This window comes from Phodopus roborovskii, unplaced genomic scaffold (genome assembly GCF_943737965.1).
Source record: "Phodopus roborovskii unplaced genomic scaffold, PHOROB, whole genome shotgun sequence".
Taxonomy (NCBI): Eukaryota; Metazoa; Chordata; class Mammalia; order Rodentia; family Cricetidae; genus Phodopus; species Phodopus roborovskii.
In genome coordinates, this window is record NW_026126003.1 from 145,285 (window position 1) to 166,233 (window position 20,949).

At 40.7% G+C, this 20,949-nt stretch overlaps 1 protein-coding gene across 15 annotated transcripts in view; it reads left to right on the top strand.

Moving 5' to 3' along the window:
* LOC127218261 (F-box-like/WD repeat-containing protein TBL1X) overlaps positions 1-20,949 on the top strand; it is a 153,866-nt gene that overhangs the window by 52,799 nt on the left and 80,118 nt on the right. For all 15 annotated transcript variants that reach the window (XM_051179280.1, XM_051179283.1, XM_051179281.1 and 12 more), the window contains exon 2: positions 19,570-19,626. The gene's annotated coding sequence lies outside the window, so the exon portion shown is untranslated. The remainder of the gene's footprint in view (positions 1-19,569; positions 19,627-20,949) is intronic.

A 20,949-nucleotide genomic window follows, 5' to 3' on the forward strand; every position in this document is an offset into this window, starting at 1 on the left:
TCTTCCTGTGTTCTCCTTCTACAGTTCTGGGATTATAGTGCTTTGGAGGCTTTTTGCATGGGAGTTGAATATTTTAACCCATGTTTACAGAGCAAGTGATCTTTCCACTTGTCATTCACCCAATTCCTTGATTTGTTTTTGTTTATGTGTGTATATGTATCTTGTATGATTCTGTGCATGTGCCTTCAGTGGCCGAAAGAGGCTATCAGATCCCCTGAGTTAGAGGTGATGATGGGCCACTTGACCTGGGCACTGGGAATTGAAGTCTAGTCCTCTAGAAGACCACTAAGGGCTCTTAACTACTGAACCATCTTTTCAACAGGTTTTAAATTTTTTAAAAAAGGAAATTTATTATTATTGTTGTAGGTGTGTATGTACACATACGTGCACACAAGTGCATGCGTGCCTGCCTGTAGACAGTTTGCAGTAATCAGTTTTCTCCTTTTACCCTGGAGATCCTGAGTGGGGATTAAACTTGGGTTGTCAGGCTTTGGTGACAAGTGCCTTTATCCTGGTGGCAGGCCTATCCTGAAGAAATTGCTCCCACAGAGTTCCTTCAGGCAAACACAAGCAACTTTCTATCACACTGACCTTGATTTTATTTTGTTAAATCTACAATCAAACTTTTCTTTAGTTATTTGATCTTTGTTTTCTGAATCCTCCTCATTGCGTTTATGTCTCTTTAGTCTTCTCTGTGTTGGAGAATTTTCTCTACTTCCTTCCAAGGCTTGGGAGTTTTGATGATATCTGTTTTCTTATGATTAGAGTGAGATTAAGAACCGTGCAGCTATTTCCATCTAAAGTTGTGGATGAAGGTATACACACCAAGTAGCTCCCTTTGGAAGGTGGTGGCCTCTGTAGTAGGTCGTCAGTCTGAAGTGTCATTGCTGCTTCTTTGTCACATCTTTCTTATTCAGTAGTTAAGAGCATTTAATGCTCCTAAAGAGGGCCATCAATGTATTATTACACACATTGAGAAGGGCACATTTGTGGAACTGTGGCTCCTGTATTAACAGGATCCCACCAGTCCTATTCATTTGTATGTTGACTGTGGCTTGCCTTATACAGGAAGAGGAGAATAATTAGGAGAGAGACCAGCAGACCATGCAAAGCATTCTGTTTGGGCAACTCCTCAATCCATATGCTGTTAGTTTAAAAAAAATATGTTCTTCTATCCATTTTGCAATTATTTTCTTTTTTAATTTTTTTCTAACATTGGTGATTGCTTTTCTTTTTTAAAAAAATATTTATTAATATATCATTACTCCTGCATGTATCCCTGCAGACTAGGAGAGGACACCAGATTTCACTATGGATGGTTGTGAGGCACCATGTGGGTGCTGAGTATTGAACTCAGGACCTCTGGAAGAGCAGCCAGTGCTCTTAACCTCTGAGCCATCTCTCTAGCCCCTCATTTATTTTCTTTTAGATCTGCTTTTATTGTATGTGCATGAATGTTTTGCCTGCATATATGTGCACCACATGCATGCCCATGGAGGCCAGGAGAGAATATTGGATCCCCCTGGAATTATGTAAAGACAGACAGTTGTGAGCCACCATGTAGGTGCTGGGAATTGAATCCTGGTCCTCTGCAAGAACAACAAATAACTACAGAGCCATCTTTCCAGCCCCCTAGTTAACAGTCTTTAAAAAGGACCTTCAGCTCTGTTTCTTTGATAAAGAATCCCTTTGTGATCTTGATTGTAAAATTGACAGGATCAAGGCTGTCCAAACCTCTGGTGTATGAGAGTGAGGGATTTCTAGATTATGTTAACCCTGACTGTGGATGGCACCACCCTGCGGGCTGGGGTCCTGGCCTGGATGAAAAGCGAATGTGAGCTGAGCACCAGCATTCACTTCTCTGCTACTCACTGTCTATGCAGTGTGTTTAGCTGGCTTGAAAGTTTGTGCTTTCCCCATGCATTTCTTCGTTGGGTTAGACTGCTCAAACTTTGAGCCAAAATAATCCCTTCTACCTTTTAATTGCTTTTGCCAGGTATTTTGTTAAAACAACAAAAGAAGAAACCTTTTCAGTCATTTGCCCTTCAAAATGTGTTATAAACTGGGTGTTGTGGCACACACTTTTAATCCCAGCACTAGGGAGGCAGAGGCTAGGGGTTGTTTGAGTTTGAGGCCAACCTGGTCTACAGAGTTCCAGGGCTATTACACAGAGAAATCCTGTCTTGAAAAACAAATAAAATGTCATAATCTGTCATTTTGATACTTGTGTTAGATGCACAAGCTGCTTTAAATTTGACCACTGGGAATCTCTTCAAGATTAGTCCTGCGTCTTTTGGTCTTGTACCTCTATTACCTTTTAAACATATCCTTCCTTTCTGGGTCCAAAGCTATTCCTGTTCCTAGAGCAAATTCCCAGGCCCTGGCCTAGAATCAGGTCTTTTTGCTATGGCAGTTAGAAACTGAGTTGTTTGCTCATTGCTGTTGGTGTTGTTTCTTGGCTCTTTCAGTTGAGGAGGCCCTGGAGGTAGATATTGTTTACCTGTGTGGCTTCCTGCTGATGTTTACTGCCAAATGGAGCTCTGTAGAGTTTTCCTTTTGTAGTGGTTTCTTTATCCATTGTTGTACAGCCCCCATCCCGTCCCAGAATTGGTCCCAGAATTGGGGTGTTGGTCTGTGCCAGACTTTAGTCTGCACCCACTGGGCCCAACTCTGCAAACTGTTTAAAGTTTTAGAGTCTTTCAAGCTTTGAACATTTTGGCATTTTTAAGTAGTTGATGGTTGGGTGGAATTAAAAGGTGAATTGGGTTGATAGCTTAGTTGGTAAAATGTTTGTTCATGTAAATACGAGGAACTGTGTTTGAATACTCAACATTTATGTGAAAACCTGGTTATGGTGTCACATGTTATAATGCAGAGCTAGGAGGTAGGGGCAGAGACAGGCCCTCTGACAATTGCTAGCCAGCCAGTTTATCCTATTGATGAGCTGTAGATTCAGAAGGAGACTCTCTCAAAACCTATGGTGGAGAGCAACTTGGGAAAGCATCTGGTGTTAGCTATAGACCCACACATGTGCTTCCATGCACACAAAACATGAATTTTATTTCATGATGTGAGGGACTGCTTTCATGATAGTCAGTCTTTAGCCCCACAGGGAAGACTGGGGAGGGTGTGAGGGGCATGGTGACCACAGATCAAACTGTTCTGAGGATTCAGGGCCAAAGGCACACTTGTATGACAGTTTATTCACTCTGAGCCCACCCTGGAGAATTGGCTTGATTTCTAAGAGCCCCTTCACTTGTGAGCTTGGTTGTGTTAAAAGGAGCTACAGGCATGGGATCCCAGAAATAGCCCGTGATTCTGCAGTTTGGGTCTGCTCTGTTGGTGGAGGTAGGGCGTAGGGATAGGAGTTGGATGAAAGTCCCCATAGAAAGCGTGGTTAAAAGGATAAAAGAGCTTTGATGTAGACTGTTTCCAGCCATCCATTTAATTCTCAGTCCACAAGTGGAAAGAAAATAAACAACCATTCAAAAGTAATATTTATGTAACCTGCAGAAATCTCGGCCAGCCATGGGAAAGATGATGTGCTTTGACGTGCAGGATGGTCTCCTGAGTTCCCCCTGGCTGCAGGCTTCTGAGCAAAGCTAATGAGAGAAAGCAATCTCTGTTTCTGTTGGAGTCCTCTGAATCTTCATAACATAGGAACTTTTTTTTTTTTTAAATGGAAAAATGAGTTGTGCAGATTTACCTTTAGGTCATTTTCATGGAATGTAGGTCACTCACACAGATGTAATGGCAGAGTATATTGCTTTGACTTTTTTGGTATATATACATGGGGTGTGTGTGTGTGTACATGTGTGTAAGCAAGCACATGTTTGCATGTGGGTTCAGAGGCCAGATGTTAGTTGTTTTTTCTCTGTTGATCTTTACCTTTATTTTATTTTACTTTTATAAAAATAGTCTTTTTTTAAAAAAAAAAAAGAGGTATTACGTGCCTGTGAGTACATGCTGTATGTGTATACGTCTATGGAGGCAGAAGAGCTAGAGTTACAGATGGTTGTGAACTGTCCAGTGTGCATACTGGGAACCCAGCTCGGGTCCTCCAAGAAGCAATACAGGATAATTACTTGCCAAGCAGTCTGTCCAGTCCCTATACCTTTAATTTGGGGTATGAAACTCACTGAGCTTAGCTGTCTGGCTGGTAAGTCTTGAGTAGTCTACCTTTTTCTGCCTTTATACATTGTTTGGGTTAAAATCCTGTGCTACTGAATCTGGTGTTTTTTGCATGCATTTGGGGGATTTTCATGCTTTGTACAGTGGGCACTTTACCCACTAAGGCATTTCCACATATTGTATGCTTTAGATCCCCTTAAAGAAGGGAATTATGGTGTGATTTAAAAGAATCTGGGAAGATAGATTGAACTAATGTTGAGGATGAAGTGTCCTTCAAACAGGCCCAGGCTGGCTGGGCATGGTGGCTCACTTCTCTAATCCCAGGTATCAGGAGCCAAAACAAAGGATTACTTCAGTTTGAGGCTAGACTGGGCTGCACAACAAGTTCTAGGTCAGTCAGGGGTGCACAAGAAGCAGCCTTAAAAAAAAAAACCCAAAAAACAACAACAACAAAAATAACCCAAAAAAAAAAACAAACAAACAAACAAAAAAAAAAAAAACCAAACTTGGGTTACTTTTACACTGCAAAGTTTAAAGTTTTGACAGTTTAGGATGTGCGCGTGTGTGCGCATGTGCACACAGGTGAGTATGTATGCATGCATGCATGCTTATCTGTGTGCGCATGTGCACACAGGTGAGTATGTATGCATGCATATCTGTGTGCATGTGCATGTTTGCATCTGGGTATGTAACCAACAAAGCCTGGATATCTGCCCAATGAAGCTAGAGCTTGATAGTCAGGTGTCTTCCACAGTTGCTCTGTAATTTCATTTTAAAAGGCATGTTCCCTTAGTGAACCTGGAGCACCCCAATTAGGCTAGCTTGGCTGATTGTGGCTCCATTTGTCTCTGCCACCTCAGCACTAGAATAACTAGAACATACCATTCACTATACACATTTTCCATAGGTATTGGGGATCTGAACTCAGGTCCTCATGGCTTGTGTGATGAGCAGTTTAAACAATGAGCTATCTGTCCTCGGGTCCAGGGCAGTTTTTTAACCTGGGGTAGTTGTATCCTTCAGGGGCCTGTGTCAGTACTCTTTTCAGTTGTCACATGGGGAGGGGTGCTTCTGGTCTCTGCTAGATGGAAGTCCAGAATGCTGTTGCAACTTTACAGTGCCCTGTACTAGTCTCTGCCTGACCCAGAATGACTTACTTCATACGTTTTTGACACCAAACTTAATTTTGCAATTCCAATAAGATGTTCCTCTGCTTATTCCTTAGCCTACATGGCATGGTTTCCCTAGCTGCAGCTTCATATGGAAATAAATAGGTAAAGTTAGAGACAGTGTTCCCTGTAAGCAGGAAGGCCCGGAACCATTGTTAGACATTTTTTCACTCCTAAGTGTTTACAGGAAGGGCTTTCCCCCATTTTTTTTCAGAAATGAGGTTTCACAAGTGGGGAATATATTCACAGTACAAACCTCTTCTGTGTACCTGTAACAGCAGGTGCTCAGCCCTGGGAACAGAGTGTACTTTTCTTCCTCTGAAGAACCTCCAATCAGGCTGGAGAGTGCCTGAGGAGTCTGTTGACACTCCAGTGCAGGGGACAGGTGGTACATGTTCCAGGGACACTGAGCTGAGCTCAGGCAGGCCCTGTGTGGAGCAAGCACAGCGGAGGTAACAGGTGAGGCAGGTACTGTCCAAAAGTGGGACAGGACCATTCTGGGCAGTGCTTGGGTATTTGAAGGGAAGAGGAGATTGGGTCTCATCTGCGGTCAGGCAGGTGTTTTTGCACCATTCAAATGGAAGTGGTGTGGCCTGCAGGTTTGTGTTTGATGCTGTGCGCCTGTGCAGTTCAGGAATACCAATATACCTATTTTATGCACATACTGTGTCAAAGAGGGAAACAGGATGAGAACCTAGAGAGCTTATGATTACCTTCTGGGTTCAGGGTCAGATGGGAATTGCTTGGGCTTGCAAGCAATTGTCTGTCTTTTGTGTTGCTTCAACTGTAACCACTTATCTTCATACCATTTCCCACAAATTCTGAAGTAGAGAATGTGAACTGTCAATAAAAATCCAAAGGCAAATGGAGATGTGTAGATATGCTGAGAGCAAAGACAACTGTTCAGAAAATATGAAGGGAAATATTGGCCCTTTCTCAGTGGGTTAGATGTTCACTCTGCAAGCATGAGGACCTGAATTGTAATCCTTAACACCTATATAAAAAAATGTATACGTGAAGGCATGGTGGTGCACACCTATAATACTACAAATCGGTAGCACTGAAGCTTTGACAAGAGGATCAGGGTGGGGCTCATTGGATATCCACTCTAGCCAACCACTGAGCTTCTGGTTTATTGAGAAACACTGTATCAAAAATTAAGGTCAATATCTGGCTTTCACATGCATGTGTGTACCCACGTGCACATGGAGCAATGTTATGGCCTACTGTTGTTAGTTCTGCAACTATCCTCTACTGGCATGACCTGAAGATGTGTCCCTTGCCCACTCCCACTAACAGCGAGTTTGTGTTTTAGCATGGGTATAAAGGGCCTTTTTGCAGGTAGAATTTAAGGATCTTAAGATGTATAGGTGGTTTATTTGCATGAAGAGTAATGTCAAAGGTGCTTTGAATAGAGAGGGATTCAGGAGGTTTAGAATCCAAGCCCTGAAAATTGGTTTTCTTAATGTATGTGAAGTGGAAAACTTCAGAAACGAGGGGTTTGTGTCTTATAGTTTTTAGTATCTAGTAAGCACACATTGTATGGTTTCATCAGCTGGGTTCTGTTATGATTAACAAGACACATTGCATGCATTTCAGTTTTTCATCACAGCCCAGCTGAAAACCTGTGTTATGTACAAATATGACCATATGCAATAACATTGTTCGGATCTAATTTGAATTAGAAAGCCATTCTCTGCTTTTCTTACTAAGTTCATCAATTATGCTTTTATGCATTTGACAGGAGAAAGAGTGCATGTATGTTAAATCGCCTTACATCCCAGACCAAATAAAGGACTTTCAGGTTTTGAGAAATTGATAGTCTTGAAGTTTTTGACTATCCAGTAACAGTGTACCATGTATGTGGTGTTTGACATTTGCACATTCATAATTCTGGCTTCAACGGGCTTGGAGAACTTTAACAAAAGGGAACCATGCTTTGTTAAAAATTAAAATTAGTATTGTTGTAGTTTATATGTGTGTGTGAGTTCCTTGGTGTAAATAGAGTAGTCAGAGAATAAGTTGTGGAGGGTGACTCTCTCCTACCATGTGGGCTCTGGGGATTGAATACATGGCAGGTACTTTAATCGTTAAGCCATCTCAATAGCCCCTTGTTTTGTTTTATCAAGAGGGTTTCTCTGTATTGTGTTGGAGGCTGTCCTGGAATTCACTCTGTAGACCAAGCTGGCCTTGAAATCACAGAGATACACCTCCCTCTGCCTCCTGAGTACCGGGATTAAAGGTGTGCTCCACCAAGTCCGGCTGAAGACAGGGTCTCACTATGTATCCGAGCCTGTCTTGGAAGTCTCAGCAATCCTCCTACTTTAGTATTCCCAGTGTGTGGGGCTTTGAGGCTTGCACCCCATGCCTCACTAAAAATGAGTTTTATTGAGGTCTAATACACTGCAAAATTCACCTTTCTTAAAAATTATTTATGCATATGAGTGCTTTTTTTTTTTTTGCATGTATGCCTGCAGGAGAGAAGTGGGCATTACATCCCCTTATAGATGGTTGTGAATCACCATGTGGTTGCTGGGAATTTAACTCAGGACTCTGGAAGAGCAGCCATTGCTCTTAACTGCCAAGTCATCTCTCCATCCCCCAGCAAAATTTGCCTTTTATATAAATTCTATGATCCACTGACTCTGTGTGTGTGTGTGTGTGTGTGTGTGTGTGTGTGTGTGTGTGTGTGTGTGTGTATGTATGTATGTATGTATCTATGTGTGTAGGTTTAATTGAGTAGACATATCTTGGTGAAACCATTAGCAATACATTGTGACCCATGCCTCCCTGGCAGCCACTAATCTATTTGTATCTATGGATTTGTGTATTCTCACTTCAAAAAATTTACACAGGTGTTTAATTAGCTTTATTTGCAGAGCAGGGATTTCCCACCCTCTTTCCCGCCCCCCCCTCCCCATCTCCAATGATGGCTAGATAACATCATTAGGCAATAATATCAGTTTAAAAGAAATTTATGCAGAATCCTAAAAATTATACATGTTGGCACTCCTCAAGAAGGGGTGAGCATGGCTGGCAACAGCTCCTGTCTCATTCATACAGGAGTAGTTCAGTTGCTGTTTCTGTATTCCATGCTTTTAAAGACTACTTTTGCATTTCTTTTTTTGGTGAGGGGTCTGTTTGAGACAGGGTTTCTCTGTCCTGGAACTAGCTCTTGTAGATCAGGCAGGACTCAGACTCACAGTGATCTGCCTACCTCTGCTTCCTGAGTGCTGGGATTAAAGGCATGTGCCACCACCACCCAGCTATTATTGCATTTCTGTCTAAATATGTAACATACATACTTATTTTGGGGGCTGTTTGCTTCAACAGTTCAGAATTCTGTACATTGGTCTTTCAGGATATACAGAAAAGCACCCCCTCCTCCATTATAGAACTAATATTAGGATGCCATATTTTAGTGATAAGCCAGACTTTAGGAGGATTGAGTGGATGTGTTTCTGGTATTTTTTACCTCTAGCTCATCTCTTCCTCTTTCATATGGCGTGTCTGGAGGGTCGTACTATTTCTCTTAGTTCTGCAAAATTCTCAACTAGAAGATCTACTTTAATTTGATATTTGTCTGTTTTGTTCTGCCCACATCATCCACAAATAATAATTCAGAGAAAAAAAATGTATCTTTCTTCCACGTAAGAAAAAGAACACCATTACTGTATGAAGATTTACTAAATCAGCTCAAGAAAATAGTGGTGATGACCCCTATCACTATTACACAGAAGCATTCCACATGGTCTAGAGTAGGGTCTTTATCTGCAGATAAGGTTGAGAGCAGGCATGACACTTGGAGCAGTAGGTGAAAGCTTACATCCAATCATTAGCTCAAGGCACAGAGAGCAAGTTACATTTTAAATGACTGGGTTGTAGAAGTCATATGTTCTTTTGTGTTTTACCTCCTTCATTCTGTAGAATTGGTTCTCACCCCATTGCATCCCTACCTGAAACTGGAATTATAGAAGGTTGTAAGCCACCATGTTGTTGCTAGGAGTCAAACCTGGGTTCTGGAAGAGCAGCCAATGCTCTTATCAACTGAGACATGTCTCCAACCCCATTTTCAACCTTTCAAAGATAGTTTTTTCTTCTCTTTATGTGTGTGGTATGGACACCAGAGGTCATTGTCTTCCTCTATTGCCTTCTCCCTTTTTTTTTTTCAAGACTCTCAGCAACTGTGGAGCTTGCTGATTTTTGTTAGAGTGGCTCTTTAATATGCCACAGCATTTAACTCTCCACTGTGCCTGGCTTTTTATTTTTTTTTTTTTTTTCTTAACATAGGTGTCAGGATTGGAACTCGGGCCATGTGATTGTATGACAAGCATTTTACCAACCTCTCCCCAGCTCTTTGTTCTACACTTCCAAAGCACAGAGTGCAAGAGTTCCTTGATTTCAAAGGTGCAGACCAAGCATGAGGCCAACTGAGTGACAGAGTTTTTTCAGAATAGAAACTTTAATGCAGGGAACAAGATGGCATGGCGTGAAACTCAAGATAATCATGCGTGCCCCTGAGGGATTGTGAACAGAATTTTCAGGAAAGTAAAAACAAACTATATGTGGAGTAAAGTGAGTAGGGACAGCAGGGAGCAGTACTACAGGAGGCTCTCACTCACTCTCATTTGGCCTGAGTGACAGGTGCCATTCTTTCACTTAAACCACAGGGATGAGTTTTAGGGCTGCTTGTTTGAGGGGCAGCAAAGGACTGCAGATATTATAATCTGTCCAAGGCATAGAACTGGTGCTTCATAGTCATTGTGAAGTACAGAGCATTCTAACTCAAAATGCTAATTACTGTAAAATGCTGCCAGTGTTCTGTAGTGGGCACTCCACAGCAAGAGGGAAGAGGTGTATTAGTTTCCATTGGCTGCCATAACAATCTTCCTTCCATAAACTTAGGTGAGAAAATAGCACAGTTTTACTGTTTTAGAATTTGGAGGTCATAAATCTGAAGTTAGCTTATTGGGCTAAAAGCACCATCATGTTATTTTCTAGAGGCTCAAGGGAACCCTCATCCATATTGCCTTAACCCACAGCTACAACATCCCTTAGGACATAGCCCTTTCCTTTCTGAAAGGCAATAGAGATGGCTTGCCTTTTTTTTTTTTTTTTCATGAAGGACACAAGTCATTGGCTCTTCTGTTCTCTTCCTTGTTTAAAGAACTCTTTTGAGAACTCTGTCTAGGATAGAATTGGTTTGTGTGATGTGACCTGCTTTAAAAGACTTAGTGGGAGGGAAACGCATGTGCTTCTATTTAACAAATACTCCCTCAGATAATCCAGGATGATTTCTTTCTGTCTAAATGCTGTCAGATCTTCAGCAACCTAATTTCTATCTGCAACTTTCACCCATGTTAGTAATCATACCTAGTTCCAGTTTGAGAGGTTTGAAGTGTGTGAAACTCTGATGGGGAGGAGGACATTATTTCACTTACTACAAATGGAATCTGCAGTATTGAATATAATTCTTGTGAATGTCATTGGTCCCCATCTCCACCTCTTCTGGTGGCACAATAGGAAGCATGTGTCCAGGTGGTTGATGGAGGGAACATGTTTTGTTCATTTTTCTCAGATAGTAATGTAACTGTTGGCATGTTTTTGAATGATGAGCTATGGTCAGACTTCTGCTTTAGAAAGAATTGTATGTTTTTTGCAGAAGAATTTGTCAGGTTGACACCAATTACTGTCACTATGAAAAGACCACAGAGTACTAATTGAAAATGACAGTGCATGTGGAGAGATGAAATGTTAAGGGTGCTATGTGGGTGTAGTGATAGGACTTATGATTTGATGGAGAGGATGGTGGGGAAGGAGAAGGGGAGAGAGTCCAAGATGGCAGTGACAGTGTTTGGAGTATGGAATAAAAAGGCACCAGTTGGTAAGTCAGAACACTGAAGAGAACTTAAAGTCAGAGTAAGTTTACCCTTGACATAATGACTTCTGGGTACAAGACTGGGACCCAGGTGGAGACATGAATGAAGCCTGTGTTAGCTTTCTAGCAACTATTCTATTGCTAGGAAGAGACACCACGACTGTGCCAACTTTTTTTTTTTATTAATTTTTTAAAATTTAAATTAAAATAATCTTGTTTTGCATACCAATCTCAGTCCCCTCTCCCTTCTGTCCTCCCATTTCCCCCACTATTTCTCAATCCCACTCCCCCATCCCCTCCTCAGAAAGGGTGAGGCCTTCCATGGGGGAATCATCAAAGTCTATCACATCATTTGGGGCAGGACCAAGGCCTCCCCTGTGTATCTAGGCTGAGAGAGTATCCCTCCATACCATCTACAACCCCAGAGAAGCTAGGCAACAAGGAAGACCCTAAAGAGAGACACATATACATGGACACCCCCAACCCCCAAGAAGGGGAAAGGGACAAGATCTCCTGAGTAAAATGTGGCAAGTCTTAATAATAACAATAATAATAATAAATAAAAACATTTAATTGGGGCTTGCTTACAGTTTCAGAAGTTTAGTCCATTGTCATCATGTCAGGAAACTTTGTATCATGTAGGCAGATACGGTGCTGGAGAAGTAGTTGTAAGTTCTCCATCCAAATCTATAAGCCTCAGGAAGAGAAGCCACTGGGCCTGGCTTGGGCCTTTGAAACCTGCAAGCCCACCTCCCAGGGACACTTCCCTAAACAAGGCCATACCTACTCCCAAAAGGCCACACCTCCTAATCCTTCTCAAGTAGTGCTGTTTCCTGATGACTAATCATTCAAATACATGAACCTATGGAGGCCATTCTTACTCAAATGTTCCCATACTGACCTATTTCATACTTGTTGACTGGGCCAAACCCCAGTGTAGCTTGGAATTGGGAGTTCACGTGCAAGGCTCCAGGGCTCTGCCTTTGAATGTGGTGGCTATTACATAAGGCAGTGATGGAGGCGGTTCTGAAACAGCAATGCCAGATGGTTCTGGGAAGTGGGCAGGTCGAGGCTCATCGTTGCATCTGTAGAGTTTATTGAGGTTATTGTTTTAACACAGCAGATGTAGAAGGCTCTTTGGTGATTCACATGGTTCTAATCTGGGGCCTCTTTTTCTCATTTATGTTGTCATATTTAAGAAGTCTTAGTGTTTGTGTAGAGACATGCCCAGGACTTGACTTTTCCTAGTTAGTTCAGCTATAATCTAACCTCTACCATTTTCGTTATTGACCAAGTAAAACATATGGTGGTGGCTATGTGATCCATCGTCCAAATGTAGACAAATTTGAAATAGAATTACTATTAATAATGATCCTTCTGTTATTAGTGCCAACTTCTGAAATGGCAGGATATTGTGACATCTTTCTAGTTCCTTCCATCTGTAATATTTCGATCACTTTACAGTATGATAAAGTATTGTTTCTCTAGTAAGCTCACTTATATTTGTGCCTCAGAGGCTGAGCTCTCAAGAATGGAAAGAAAGGATGTTCAGTTCTCAGAGTCACTACACTTCCAGTGTGCATAATACTGAGTAAATGTGTTTTTAAATTAAAATTTGAGATGAATCCATACTCATAAAATGACTTTAAGTACAGGACTTGAGATTCTAGAGGAAACAAAACAGATCTAGTTTAGTGGTTATGAACACTTCTGCTCTGACCTCTGTGGGCATATCCAGGCTCATACATGCAAAATAAAACCTAAAAACAAAAAGCACAAGAAACAGAAGTTAGAAGCTTGCTTTAGTCTAGCCAGGAGAACAGTAGAGAGGACATTTCATATCAAAACAGAAGTGACATCGCCTTTTCTGTATTTGCGCGGTCAAAGGTACATAAGTCACTAGGATCTTAGAGAAGAAGATTCATTTAGTCACTGTCTTCACATATATGAGGAAGGAGCACATACAGGGAAGAGCCTGTTCAGGCAGTTGGCTCTTGGATAACCAGAGATGCTATAATTCAGGTTTGGTGCCTCTGATTCACATCTTGTAATGATATGTTGCTAGACTGAAATGTTAGTCACAATTTGCTCATTATGATTTTTCCCTCAAATTCCCAACCCAAATTTTATGTAAATATTTTAATGCTAGATGTTTCAAAAATTATTTCTCTAGAAATGTGGAAATTTTTATGCATCCACCAGCTGTTGTTAGTAACTGTCTCATAAGTGTAAGCATTTTGTAAATACTCCTTCAGCATTTGTGTAATAAATGGGAAAATAGATTATTTAAACAGCATCCTGGAATATAATGTCATTGTACATTGTAATCTTGTTATTAGGTGAGTTATGGTGGCTCATGATGGAATTTTAGCATTCAGAGGTAGAAACAGTAAGAATGTTGGAAGTGGTAGGCCAGTGCTTGTCCACATAGCAAGTTCTGGGTCAATCAGAGCTATAGAAGGAAAACCTATCTCCAAAAAAAAAAAAAAAAAAAAAAAAAAAAGGAAAGGAAACAAATCAGCAGTGGGTGTTTGGCTCAGCTGGTGGAGTATGTCTAGCATGCAGCTAACTCTGGGTTTGTTCCAAGCACTGCATAAAGATATGCTAGTGCATGCCTAAAATGCTGGAACTCAGTAGTTGAAGGCAGGGGATAAGGAATTCAAGATTCTCCATGGCTGCTTAGAGAGTTCCAGGTTACCTTGAGCCACACAGTGAGGATCTGCTTCGAAATAACAACAAAGAAAGATTTTTCAGCTGTGGGTATAGTTAAGTAAGTGGTAGAACAGTTTCCTAGCACATGTGGAGCCCTGGGGTTCAATCTAGTACTGTAATAATTTTTTTTTTAAAAAATGGATGAATAAAAAATTTCTTAAATGGTTCTTGCTTTCATCTATTTTTACAGCAAGTTGAAGGCTTTGAAGGTGATGGAAGACTCTGATCTAACCACATGATGGGTTACTAAACAACGGTTAAAAATATTATGGATGCTTAACTGGCAGGGAGGGGAGATATCATGATCACGAAGGTAGTTTTCCCAGGGGTAAGCTTACCCATTGTACTCTGCATGTACTGACCACTATGAGTTCCCCAAATGTGGGACTGCATTCTCACTCTCCCCTTAAAAAACATTATGCAACTGGTATAGTTATTAGCACCAAAATGTGACTGTAAGATATAGCAAGGTGTTTCTGCAACCCCCAGACCAGGGACAGGCAGCTCATTTGGCCCTGTGAGTACTTCTCCAGTGTATTCTCCAAGTAAGCGAGGCTTTAGTAATCTGCACTGTAGCCACTCAGATTTTATTTGCTTAGCTGCTTTTCTGTCTTGCCCAGTCAGCCAGAATTGAGGGTTATTAAAGAACCATCCCCTTTACCATCCCCTTTGTTTATTTACTAAGCCTAGCCTAATCCTACTTCACAAGGTTTTCTTGCTGTGACCCATGGAAGAAATTTTATACATGCATAAAAAGTCTAGAAGTGCAATTTCTGATAGTCTGTCTTTACTGTTGAATAAGCACCTCATTGTCTTCCCTTGGTAGATTTCTTGAGAAACCAAGAATCAGATCTGTGTTTCCCGTCCTCCTGGTACAAAGTTGTGTTCACTGGCAACCTTTGTACAGTGTCTTCATGTTGGCTTCAGCTCCATTTCCCTGCTATGGTTGCCTTCTGTTTGCTCTGGTCCATCTTGTATTTCATTTTTGCTATTTTGTATATAATTGTGAGAGCCATTCTTTTTTTTTTCCCCTGGGTGGAGAAAGATAAGGATTTCACTGACTGAGACTGTTGTGGTTTCTTGGAGGTTGTTAGCTGGCAGTAGCTTTTGAATTCTGGTGTGTTAGCGGCATGTATCCTATTTTAATCTTGCTTCCTGTGGAAGTGCCTCGGGGACACAGTGTATTTCTAAATTTAGTGTGTGCAATACTGGATCACACACAGTTTCTGCCAGACCCTAGGCAAAGCTTTGGAGGTCGTTCAGGTCTGCACATGAAGGATAAAGTTCTTCAAAAGTGGTTTATACAAGAAAGATCCCTGGTGACTAACAAAGTACCCAAATCATTGAATTTTACAGCAGTTAAAAGGGGTTTGGGGGCTGGAGAGATCGCTCAGTGGTTAAGAGCACTTGATGTTCTTGCAGAGGATCTGAGTTCTGTTCCCAGCACCATGTCACTGCTGCCTATAACTCTTAATTAACTCTAGGGTATCTAATGCTCTTTTCTGGCCTCTGTGGCACATGCATGCACGCATGCACACACACAAATTCTTGGGCATTAGATTACACATACTTAAGTTATTTTCTATCTCATTACAGGGTGACCTTTCTCTAAACTCCATTGAAATCTGGGCCTTAAATAAGCTACATGAAGTTTACAGAGAAAGCAGAAAGTGAAAGTGAGGTATTAGAACTAAAGAAAGTTTACAGTAACTGGATGGCTTGGTGGGTAAAGTGCTTGTCACACAAGTACAAGGACCAGAGTTCACATCCCCAGCACCCATGTACAAGTTGGATGTGTTAGTGTGCATATATAACTTTATAGCTGGGGGTAATAGATACTTGGAAATTGCTGGTCAGGTAGTCTTGCCCAATTGGTGAGCTGCAGGTTCACTAAGAGACTGTCTCAAGCAAAACAAAACATGGAAAGTAATATACAAAGATACCCCCCCTTCTGTCACATGTACATACCCTCCACCCTAAAAGCAAAGAAAAAGTTACAAGGTCTTCAGTGTCTCCCATGATTAAAATACAAGGAATTAGTGCAGAAAGAACTTTTTTCTTAATGTCAAAAGGGAAAATTTGAAATAATATACTTTTCATCAGTTGTTCAATATCCTTGATATTTCTTTTTTAAAACTTTTTTATTGATAGCTAATAATGATGCCTTTCAATTGCTTGCTTATTATTTATTTTGGCTCATGGCCTATTTGTTTTGGCACGTGGTCTTGCTCTGTATTCCAGGCTGTCCTCAAACTTGTGATCTTCTTGAGTGATGAGGTGACAGGCGTGTGCCAACTGATAATATTGATGAGCTAGGAGCAGCACCACCATACATTTTCCATGTATCTTTATCTCTCCTAGCATATGGGTAATGTAGATGCCCCTCATTCTGTTCTAAGGGGAAAATAGATGACGAGAGCCCATTCCACACATACCAGGTTTTGTCTGAGTAACCCAGTACTCAGACAAGGTTGTATGTTAGGAGCATATTTTCCCGCTATCCTGGTCCCAGAGCCGCACCAGCCCCAAATAACACAGAGACACTGTATTAGATATAAAGTTGTTGGCTAGTTACTATATCTCATCGGCTAGCTCTGTCTTAAATATTAACCCATTTCTATTAATCTAAATATTTCCATGTTGTCTCATCTTACTGGAGAGAGGACTCGGCATTCTTCTCTCAAGGTCCTACATTTTGAATCTCCTCCCTACTATTTCCTCTCTCCTCTTTGTCTCCCAGTCCTGCCTATCTTGCTTTCCTATTGGCTAACAGTGCTTTATTCATTAACCAATTGAGAGAAACATACTTACAGAATGATATCTCCTATCTCCTCTTTTCTGTCTAAAATAAAAAGAAGGGTTTTAACCTTAACATAGCAAAATATATAACAAAACAGTTATCAAATAAGAACCATAGGTAACAATATTTAGTCCAATAACATTTAGCAAGATTTAAAGAAAATACTCTTTTATCTGTCCTATATTTGTGAGTCTAAAGTCTTATATGTAACTTATCTTTAATCTTAACTAAGGAAAACTATAAGCATAACTGTCTGTCTTCAACTCCATCAAAGACCACAGAAGGATAATATATAAACTCTAGAATTGACAGAGACAACTTGCTGCTTGGTCAGTCACCCAAAGTTCTTCTGTAATGTTCCATCTTCAGGCTATAGGCCAAAGTGTGTGGCAGACTCCTCAGCAAAGCAGGAAACTTTAAACTGTCCATGTGCATTGGCAGATTGTCAGTCACTTTTTTCTGTGTCCTGTAAACTATCTGCCAGACACTTCACTAAAGCAGGAACCCTGTTGCAAATGTCCATCTTGTATCAGCAGTCACTTTCCTGTGGATCCTGCATGTCCAGTTTATACAGCATAAAGTCAAACAGTCCAGACAAGATCAGTATCTTGTCTAAATGGCTAGTCTTGTTATATTGAAAGTAAACTCCATAACACGCTTCTTTAATGTCCATCTTCCTTATCTCACTACAGCTGTAAATTCTTTGCACGCACTATGTAGTTCAATCCCCAAACCAGATTTATATATATGACATTCTCAGGGAATTCTGTAGGCTCTTTAGTGCATGTGGTAGAGGCTGTCCCCTACCATTGTGTCATCCTTCAGGAAGTCATTACTGTATATAGGCAAGAAACAGAAGGCCCTGAGCATTCTGAACTATGTATGGGATGCTTAGCCAGCTGGTTCTATCTCAGCTTCTCTGGCCTGTGCTTTTAATTCCTAAAGAGAATAGAATCATGCAAATGGTCTGCTTCTTACCCAGAGATGATGACTTCAGAGACCATAGTGCTCTTTGAGGGTTCTTTTTAAATTTTAATTAAGGAACCAAAAGGTTGTATTCTACAAGGAATAAGTCTGGCAAGACAGGCCTGGGCTCTGCAAAAGAAGTATAGGTGTAAAGGACAGAGGTGTTGACTGTGCTGCATGTCTCAACAGGTCAAGTAATTTCTCTCCAAGGGTAATAGGAAACCAGTTAGTAGACCTGCTTAGTACCCTGCACAAAGAATGAAGGGTGGGGTCTAGACATCTGACATTAATAAAACTGGTGAACACAGAATACAAAGCATGGATGAAGGAAATTTGCAAATTTGCTGATTAGTGAAAATCATTGCCTGTGTTCATTTATCTCCCTACCTTCCTCAGATACTAGTTACATGTTTGTGTCCTCTTACACTGTCCACAGTGGATTGTACCACTCTAATATAATTACAAATAGTTGCCTCTCACCCTTGGAATATGTAGTGTAAGGTCTGTATTGGATTCCCAATGAAGCTTGTATTACATTTTCTTTTTCCTATGCCTACGTATATGTAATAAAACTTAATATATGTCACCACAGTAAGAGATTAACAACAATAACAAATAAAATAGTTGTAGCAGTATACTATGGTAAGAACTTTATGAATGTGAATTTCCCTCACAATAGCATTATGTGGTACCCAATGTTGTGATGCCTCTGTGGTGGAGTGAAATAAGGTGGATAAGTAAGTTTAGCATGTCAGTTATTAAGTAAAAAATAAATATTTGAATATATAAACAATGTAGTGGTATGATAAGCCATATAATAACAGATGCCCTCTAATTGACCAATGTGGGAGAGCATGTATAGTATAGATGTGCTGAACCGAGGAATGAATCATACCTTGGATGATAACAGAGAGGGGAATAGCACAAGAATTCATAACAAATCAGAATTGTGTGCCATTTAAAACAAAGGAGTTGTCTAGTTGCAGCATTTTACACTTAATATTTTTATATCAGCAAATAGCTGAAATCAGCACCTCAAATAAGGGAGGACTGCTGTATGTGACTGTAGGATTTGTAACAGCACCTCTAATCTCTACCATTCCACACCAAGAACATTCTCATTCTCAATTGTAGTAGCCTCTGTGGACATTGCACTCATGTGCATTTGCAACACACATGCACGAACATGCAGAGAAATGCTCATACATTTACAATCAAAATAAATAAAAGTACAATGCACTACACTGTGACAGCAGTGGCAGTGACAGATTGAGCATGAGGTCTGCCCTCAGTGGCTTGTTTCTGTCAGGTATCTAAATGACTCTGTCCTCCTGCCTGGGGTGAGAGGAAGGCAACATGCTAAAGAGTTAGAACCTTCAGTTTCCCTTTCTATTTGTCCTTGTCCCCTTAGCCATGGAGGCCCCATATATTTCCCCCAGGATGAGGATATGCAGCCATGAAAACAGGATTGTCTTAACACATAGAAAACATAAAGGATAAATGAATATTGATGGAGAGGATAGGCATGGCTTCTTAGCTGTTTCTACCTGCATTGGGAGCTAATGTAGTGATTGTAAGCTCAACTTACACTGGAACATGTCTTGAGATATACATATACACATATATATCTTTAGAGGGGTGTGTTCTAAGTAATGCATCCTTAGATTTTGCTGGGTGCACATCTATAGACTACATGCACTGGAGTAGCCTAGCTGTGACACCACAGGTGATGAAAGTGTATGGGTATGCTGTCTTACATCTAGACTGTTGTCAGCTAAAGCATCTACATACAGGGTTTACTGACTAGACTTAACTAAGTCACCTCTCTGCCCAGTAATAAGATGTTGACAATATATACTTCAGCATGTATTGGTTGACATTTTAATCTTACTTTGGGTATTATTCATTAACAGGTAATTGAAGATAGAAGAGAGGTCTGAAGAAAAAGGATTTGCCTGCATTGCTTCTGAGTAAGTGAAATGGCAAAACTGATTTCTCAATATGCAGTGAATTAACACATCAGCCTCCCTGTATTTCCTGAGCTTAAAAAAATAATGTGACAAGGTTGGCTTTATGCACTGAAAATGGTGATTTACCAGCATTTATTGCAATTGGCTGATTTTGCTAGCAAAAGGCTTAGAAAGAGAAGGATGAGAAATAGCAGCAGTAGTTCATGACAAACTGCTTTTACATTTTTTTCTTAGATGTGCTGGACCTGTAACCCTGGACCTTGTGCATGTTAGCAAGGTACCAACCCGCACCCCTAACCCCATAAAAACCTTCTTTAGTTAGGAAGCTGGAGATTTGCTACCAAGCTACAAGATACCTCAGTTCTGTATCTATTTTAGAAAACAAACATGGAGAGTGACCACTTTGTGTGTGCTTTTCAGTGGAGCATACCTGCTGATTTCTTTTGCTATGTATATATGACATTGTTATTTTGCTAGCCAGTCGTGGCTTCTAATAACAAATGGAAAGCATTTGGCTCTTTTGTATCCAGGGCTTCCCTTGTCTTATATGCCCCTCCTGAAATTAGTGTGGAAGTGAACTAAGCCTTGAAAGTCTGTGTGTGTCAGCCATATTTTTACACAAACATCTTTTGGCCCCATTCTGAGAGAACATGGAAGATGCATGGCAGATGAATGGGGAAGCCACTAGGGAAGCATTTTTCATTAGTGCTATTCTGGGTGGTTTATTAGAATAGAAGGAGGCAGCTTTGGGCAGAATGGGATCTTTGGAGGCTGATACGCTGATTGCCCTTTGTCACTTAGTTTTGATTGAAAGCATCCATTTTAGGCACTATTTAGAAACAGATTCTCATTGATGGCTGTCCTTGTGACCTGTTACTTCTGTCCTGTTGTAGAGAATACTGAGATATTTGAGGTATAGTTGAGTTCATTTGGAGTAAGAGTCACAGAGGTGAGCACAGGGTATGGTGCAGGCTGTGGTGTATCTGGGTATGTACCTTTTGCTAAGCACTTGCCACCTGATGTTTATTGATTCTTGGTAGCATCTTTACTGAGATAGACAGTTCACCCATTTAATATACACAGTTTAGCGATTTTACTATATTCAAAGCATCATATCCCCACCATCAAGTTTATCATTCCCTAAAGAGACTCTGTTAGCAGTCGCTCTCCATTCCTATCTTCCCCAGCTTGTGGGCACCATAAACTGGCTTTCTGTGCATGCATTTTTCTGGCTGTGGCCTTTGGTGTGTGGTGGTTTTCAATCTTCAGACTGTTCTCAAGGACTATATTGTGACTTAGTATAGATGTTTTGCTTTAGTAGAC